At 43.1% G+C, this 7,460-nt stretch overlaps 1 long non-coding RNA gene across 1 annotated transcript; it reads left to right on the top strand.

Annotated features, from left to right (window-relative positions):
• The first annotated feature begins 428 nt into the window (after window positions 1-428).
• LOC149982855 (uncharacterized) lies at window positions 429-7,248 on the top strand. Its single transcript, XR_016496675.1, has 2 exons — window positions 429-707; window positions 5,065-7,248. It is a non-coding gene; the product is annotated as an uncharacterized LOC149982855 (long non-coding RNA).
• The last annotated feature ends 212 nt before the right edge of the window (window positions 7,249-7,460 follow it).

Here is a 7,460-nt window from a genome sequence, read left to right on the forward strand (position 1 = left end):
AAACATAGCCTGCTCTTACCTAATAAAGGGCCATTCAACTTTAACCTACTTCCTAGCTCTCTGTAACTCTGCATATGTTGCATGTGCTTATCGTTGCATTTATTACGTTTCCCTCATGTGAATTGATTTACTTAGAAGTGCTTTAATACGTATTTGTGCAGTGTTTTGGTTTACTTCGTATTTACTTATTTGAGTGACTTCCGTTCTTTGGAGTGCTCGTCTCTTCGTGTGAATACGGGAATGAGTGTGCTAGTTAGGGACCTGAGCCGTGCCCCCCACACCTGAGGAGTAATGGGCTCAATGAGCTCCCCTTGCACAAATGCAGCTAATGTTAGCACATTCATTAGTGTTTCGCACATTCAGATCATGTTTAGCACATTCAAGCAAGCAATGGGAGAGGACAGGTGCCATAGGCTGTGTGCAGCCACACTGCCACAACCAATGCGTCTAGGGTGAGGGGACCAGATGAGTGTGACCCTGCTCGCGAAGAACGAAACAACCCTGCTGGGGATGAAGAGCCAAACAGCATGTGAATGCGTACCAATGGTTTCCGGTATGATGATGTTATTGATTACGCTTTTTCCACCCTCTCCAGACGTGGCCTGCTACGACGAGACCGCAGAGGCTGTGACTGCCTCATCGGAACCCCGTGATGCCAGCGCCGAGGCGAAAAACGCTCCATGCTAAACAACTGTGGGATCTAGAATGTATGTGGTGTGAGTGTACCCGTGCCTGTCCTTGTTTTGTGTTCTGTTGATTTTATCCTGTAACCCCTTTTTTTTTAATACAAAGGAAGATACTAACTGTAAATACTGACTGTCTGCCTGTGTCTGTGATATTGGGCTTGAAATAACTTTCATTTTGACACATGCATGACTGCGTGGATGCAGAGTATGACCAGGAAGAGATTGCAAAAGAGAGGGCAGACAGGGTCCTCTCACCAGTCTCGTGTTCAACACCTGAAGTGTCACAGTGCAGGGTCCTGCTCAGTTTTGCAACGGATCATGAAAACAAGCCTTTCTTTTTTGACAGCCTCAGCTAGTCTGTTTACTTCCGTCTGTTGCCTAGTGAATACGACCCAGCCACAGGCAAGCTTTGACTGACAGGGCCTACAGAACCTCATACCATCGAGTCAAAGATAGAGAACTGTAAATGGCTCTGGGTTGTGTTGCTGTTCGTCATGGCATGGATCACGTTGCAACATCATTGCAATGTACTCCATCACATGATGAACAGCAACGCAATCCAGAACCATACTGAAACCAACTTTGCACACTTTGCAATGTCATCTCAAGTCATAAATCTGCTGAAAATGCAATACAGTTTGTGATTTTGATATGCATTACTGTGACTCCAGCAAGTGGTGGTGTTCTAAGAATAGAACAATAGGGCCAAAGACTCCTGTCATTGGGGATTGTGAGTTGTGATACCTCCTCCATGGCTGGATTACAGGGTAAGGAGCAGGCCAGGCAGTCAGAGGGGCTTTACGGGAGGTGACGTAAAGGGACGCGCCACGAGTCGGCAGAAAGACCAGAGCCTTCAGAAGCCCCCCCTTGACCCCGCTGTAGCACTCACAAAACCCAGCCTGATCCAGAGGCATGGAAGGCCGTTTCCATTTTATGGAAGAACTTTGATCAGACTAGTGTTCACTAGCAGTGTGTGTTTTTGGTTTAGTCCAAAACAAAGAATTAGATTTGAGAGTTTAAGAGTCACGTGTACAGTGTCGCAGATGTAATTACAGGGTACAGTGAAAATCTTGAGCTCCGAGCTCCAACAATGTAGGACAAAGTGAAATAAAACAATACAAATAGATAATAAAAATAATAATATATACAGACGAACAACTGTGACAATGATAAGTGTCCATTGGGGTGGGGGTAGAGTAAATGTCCATTAAGGGGGGGTGGGAAAGGTCCAAAGGGGGGAGCAGCAGGGGAAAACTTGATGATGGTATTGGAACTCTGTGGGTCCACATGCTGTCGTGGGTATACAGGGAGTACAGGAGGGGACTGAGGACACCCTTGTGGGGGCCCCCGTGTTGAGAATCGGTGTCGAAGAGGTAATGTTGCCTACCTTCACCATCTGGGGGCGGCCCATCAGGAAGTCCAGGACCCAGTTGCATAGGGAGGAGTTCAGTCCCAAGCTTTGTGGTGAGCTTCGAGGGCACTATGGTATTGAAGGCCGAGCTATAGTCAATGAACTGCATTTTCACATATGCATGTATTTTGTGCAATACAATGACAATTGCGTCTGTCAGGGCGGTAGGCGAATTGGAGAGGGTTGAGTGTGTCGGGGAGGAAAAAGATATTTCACTAGCCTCTCGAAGCACTTCACTGAAGTGAGTGCTACAGGTCTGTAGTCATTCAGTTCAGTTACTTTCCCTTTCCTGGGCACGGGGATGATAGTGGACATCTTGAAGCCAGGGATGCCATCTGGGCTGGCCGCCTTGCGAGTGTTAACACATTTGAATGACTTACACACATGCTCCATGGAGACTGTAAGTACGTAGCCCTCGTTCTACTCAGGGGCTCTCCTTGGCCGCTCAACGTCATCGTTGTGTAATCCGTGATCGTTAGGAGCCCCTGCCACATACGCCTCCTGTCCGACCCTCTGAATTGCTCCTCCACTATGTCCCTATACTTGTCTTCCGCCATCTTGATCAATCTGCGTAGGTCGTATTCGTACTGTTTAACAATACTATTGTCCCCGGTCACCTTGCGGTGTTTATAAGCAGCACATCTCTTCTTCAGTTTTCCTTCAGGTCCCCAAGTCCAGGACAGACTATGGGAGACGCACAGTACTACATAGAGCCATGACTACATGGAACTCTATTCCACGTCAGGTAACTGATGCAAGCAGTAAAATCTGATTTAAAAAATAGATAAACAAACACCTTATAGAACAGCGGAGACTGTGAAGCAACACAAACATAGGCACAGATACATGCACACACGCACACACATACACACACACACACACACACACACACACACACACACACACACACACACACACGCACACACATACACACACACACACACACACACACACATACAATAACATACACACACATACACATGGATTTAGTACTGTAGATATGTGGTAGTGGCGGTGTAGGGGCCTGAGGGCACACAGTGTGTTGTGAAATCTGTGAATGTATTGTAATGTTTTTAAAATGGTATAAACTGCCTTAATTTTGAGTAATAGGACCCCAGGAAGAGTAATAGGACCCCAGGAAGAGTAATAGGACCCCAGGAAGAGTCCATAATAAATACAAATACAAATCAATCCACGTTTTTTGATTCGGGTAAGTTTTGAAAGACACTATCGGTATCACATAATCTTTACATTTTTTTATGAATTTGGTGACAGAGTCAGCTTATTCACAGATGTTATCCCCAGAGGCAAACCTGGATACTTTGCTTTATGTCCCATGAATACTTTTTCTACACCTGCAAATGAACTAAAATGAGGTGCTGGGCCAGTGGAATCTGTAATAGATTTAGATGGATGTAAAGCAGGATGTAAGTCAAAAATATATACAGGTTAGGACAAGAGGATTCTAATGTCCCATAAGTATTTGCATAAATGTGGAAGAATTCTAAACTAGCAATGTGAGTGAAAATGACTGGATGGGAATGTTAGCCGTACAGAAAGTGTGCCATCAAAGTGGAAAATAAACACAATCGGGGTGAATTCAAGCTAACTACTCTGTTTATTTCCGAACTGCCGAATGGAATTATTACGTCGACCTATAGCGTAGGCCCAGGACACTCAGATGCTCCAACATACCTTTACTTTAGTCTGCATGACAACCCAAGCAGAGCAACCCTCTAAACCCCTCTCCTATTGGCTCTCCTCCTCTCTTCCACTCATCTCTGGCTCTGTCTTCCTCTCTTCCTCTCTTCCCTGCCAACAATGACAACCCCACCCTCTTTGTTTTCAGCTTATTGCTCCTACAATACTGCTCGTGACACGGCTGACCCTACATAAACATGAAGCTCTAAACACACACTAAATTAATACTCTTAAACAGCCATTCCTGAATAATCCCCTTGGATCCTGTATGTTTTTTTTTTTTGTTTTGTTTTTTTTGACCAATCCTTGATTAATAAATTGAAAGGAGCCAGCATATGAGTATTCAGCTCAAGGATGGATAGACTAGAGCATGAACACACGTGCACACACACACACACACACACAGACACACACACACAGCAGGATTAGTGTCTATACAGAAGGTGGGACCAAGCTCCATTGTGGTAGCATTAGTACTCATTAGAACATATTTTCAGGGGATTTCAGGGTGACGCCTACAGTCTGCTCAATACAGATACAGTGTGCGTGTGCTTGTTTGTGCAAGCATGCGTTTATGTGTGGATGGTGGGTGCCTATATTGTTTCCTGTTTCCTGTTTCTTGATGGACGAATGTTCAGATGTAGGATCTTAATTTGATCATTCTTTTGATGCTGAACATGTTCCTGCTCAGCAGGAAATGCAAACTTGTAGCGTATTTGAGTTTTAAAAAGGCTTTGAAGTTTGTCATTTCCACTTAGAAATATTTGACTTGATTTGCCCCAATGAAAAATGTATCGACCCCTACAAAAATGTCCATTAATTATAATCAACGTAATATTTCACATTTTCTGTTGCTGCAGGATTACTTAGCTGTTGTAGCGAACTGGCTCAAATTAAGATCCTGCATCTGTATGTGTATGGGTCCATGTACTGGGTATGCTTGAATGCATCTGTCCATGTACATAGATGATGCCGACGGAGAAGGGCGACATCTTACAAGTTCCAACCCAATAGTCCTATATAGTAACCTTTATCGTGTTTATGTTTACTTTTTTCATACAGAAAGTTCATAATAGTATCACATATGACCGTAAATCATTTCTGGACATCCTATTGATAGTTACTAACCTTGATTTAGACTTCTAAGACAACTTAAACTCTGACTCAGCTGTTCCACTGTTCATGGGCTACCAAAATGCTGCAGGCAAAATGTCATCCTCGCAGTGACTATAAAAATGTATCCTAACCAAAAACTGTGGATTACAGGCAATATCCTTGCTGGGCTAAAGGCTAGAGCTACAGGGAACGGGAACGGGACACAGACATGGACGCATGCAAGAAAGCCCGCTACGACCTCCAAAGTGACATCAAGAGCGAGTAGAGAGATGATTGCCAAATGCGGAGAGTCAAAAAGAGAACACAGAAGGCTGTTGTATAAAATGCCTCTGGATCTTCAAAGTAAGGGCAACCATGGCATCCATGACAGACAGGAAGAAGCTTTCATGTCTAGCTACGTTTTCAGATATTATGTGTTTCTAATTTTGTCAGAAATGTGTTTTCATTGTAAGTTAAATCATACTGTTAGCCTGCTAATGAACATTAGCTTGCTGGCACACTAGCTAATGTTACATGTATGATCTGTGTAGTAATGTTATTTGAATCGCAGAAAGCTATTTTCATTGCTAGTTAAAGCCTAATGTTAGCTAGCTAGCTATCTGCAGATGCATACAGTGGGGCAAAAAAGTATTTAGTCAGCCACCAATTGTGCAAGTTCTCCCACTTAAAAAGATGAGAGAGGCCTGTAATTTACATCATAGGTACACTTCAACTATGACAAACAAAATGAGAAAAAAATCCAGAAAATCACATTGTAGGATTTTTAATGAATGTATTTGAAAATTATGGTGGAAAATAAGTCTTTGGTCACCTACAAACAAGCAAGATTTCTGGCTCTCACAGACCTGTAACTTCTTCTTTAAGAGGCTTCTCTGTCCTCCACTCATTTACCTGTATTAATGGCACCTGTTTGAACTTGTTATCAGTATAAAAGACACCTGTCCACAACCTCAAACAGTCACACTCCAAACTCCACTATGGCCAAGACCAAAGAGCTGTCAAAGGACACCAGAAACAAAATTGTAGACCTGCACCAGGCTGGGAAGACTGAATCTGCAATAGGTAAGCAGCTTGGTTTGAAGAACCAATTATTAGGAAATGGAAGACATACAAGACCACTGATAATCTCCCTTGATCTGGGGCTCCACGCAAGATCACAAAAAATGATCACAAGAACGATGAGCAAAAATCCCAGAACCACACGGGGGGACCTAGTGAATGACCTGCAGAGAGCTGGGACCAAAGTAACAAAGCCTACCATCAGTAACACACTGCGCCGCCAGGGACTCAAATCCTGCAGTGCTAGACGTGTCCCCCTGCTTAAGCCAGTACACGTCCAGGCCCATCTGAAGTTTGCTAGAGAGCATTTGGATGATCCAGAAGAAGATTGGGAGAATGTCATATGGTTAGATGAAACGAAAATATAACTTTTTGGTAAAAACTCAAGTCGTCGTGTTTGGAGGACAAAGAATGCTGAGTTGCATCCAAAGAACACCATACCTACTGTGAAGTATGGGGGTGGCAACATCATGCTTTGGGGCTGTTTTTCTGCAAAGGGACCAGGACGACTGATCCGTGTAAAGGAAAGAATGAATGGGGCCATGTATTGTGAGATTTTGAGTGAAAACCTCCTTCCATCAGCAAGGGCATTGAAGATGTAACGTGGCTTTGTCTTTCAGCATGACAATGATACCAAACACACCGCCCAGGCAACAAAGGAGTGGCTTCGTAAAGAAGCAGTGCACGGTCCTGGAGTAGCCTAGCCAGTCTCCAGATCTCAACCCCATAGAAAATCTTTGGAGGGAGTTGAAAGTCCGTGTTGCCCAGCAACAGCCCCAAAACATCACTGCTCTAGAGGAGATCTGCATGGAGGAATGGGCCAAAATACCAGCAACAGTGTGTGAAAACCTTGTGAAGACTTACAGAAAACGTTTGACCTCTGTCATTGCCAACAAAGGGTATATAACAAAGTATTGAGATAAACTTTTGTTATTGACCAAATACTTATTTTCCACCATAATTTGCAAATAGATTCATAAAAAATCCTACAATGTGATTTTCTGGATTTTTTTTTCTCATTTTGTCTGTCATAGTTGAAGTGTACCTATGATGAAAATGACAGGCCTCTCTCATCTTTTTAAGTGGGAGAACTTGCACAATTGGTGGCTGACTAAATACTTTTTTGACATACTGTACATGGTGCATGGTAGTATGAGTTGGGATTATGGTTCATTGTTTAGCTAGCTAGTAACATGTCTAAAAAAAAAACATTTTACCATGCTGATACACCGTCTGTTTCCTGTGCATGTGACAAATAAACTTGATTTTATTTGATATAGTGTGTGCTTACCAGAGACGGTAATGTGAAGAACAGCATGACCTACACCAATGTCAGATTAGGATATAGGCTAAGGACTATATCAAGTGTATTTTTACTACTACTTTTTGCTACTACTTTCACCACTTTTAGTCTTAATCTTTAGGTGTTTACTACACTACCTTACTCCCTCTGTTTAGCACATGCGCTCACATATGAATTAAAGAGA

This window comes from Oncorhynchus mykiss, chromosome 6 (assembly GCF_057628025.1).
Source record: "Oncorhynchus mykiss isolate SJ-2025 chromosome 6, ASM5762802v1, whole genome shotgun sequence".
Lineage (NCBI taxonomy): Eukaryota > Metazoa > Chordata > Actinopteri > Salmoniformes > Salmonidae > Oncorhynchus > Oncorhynchus mykiss.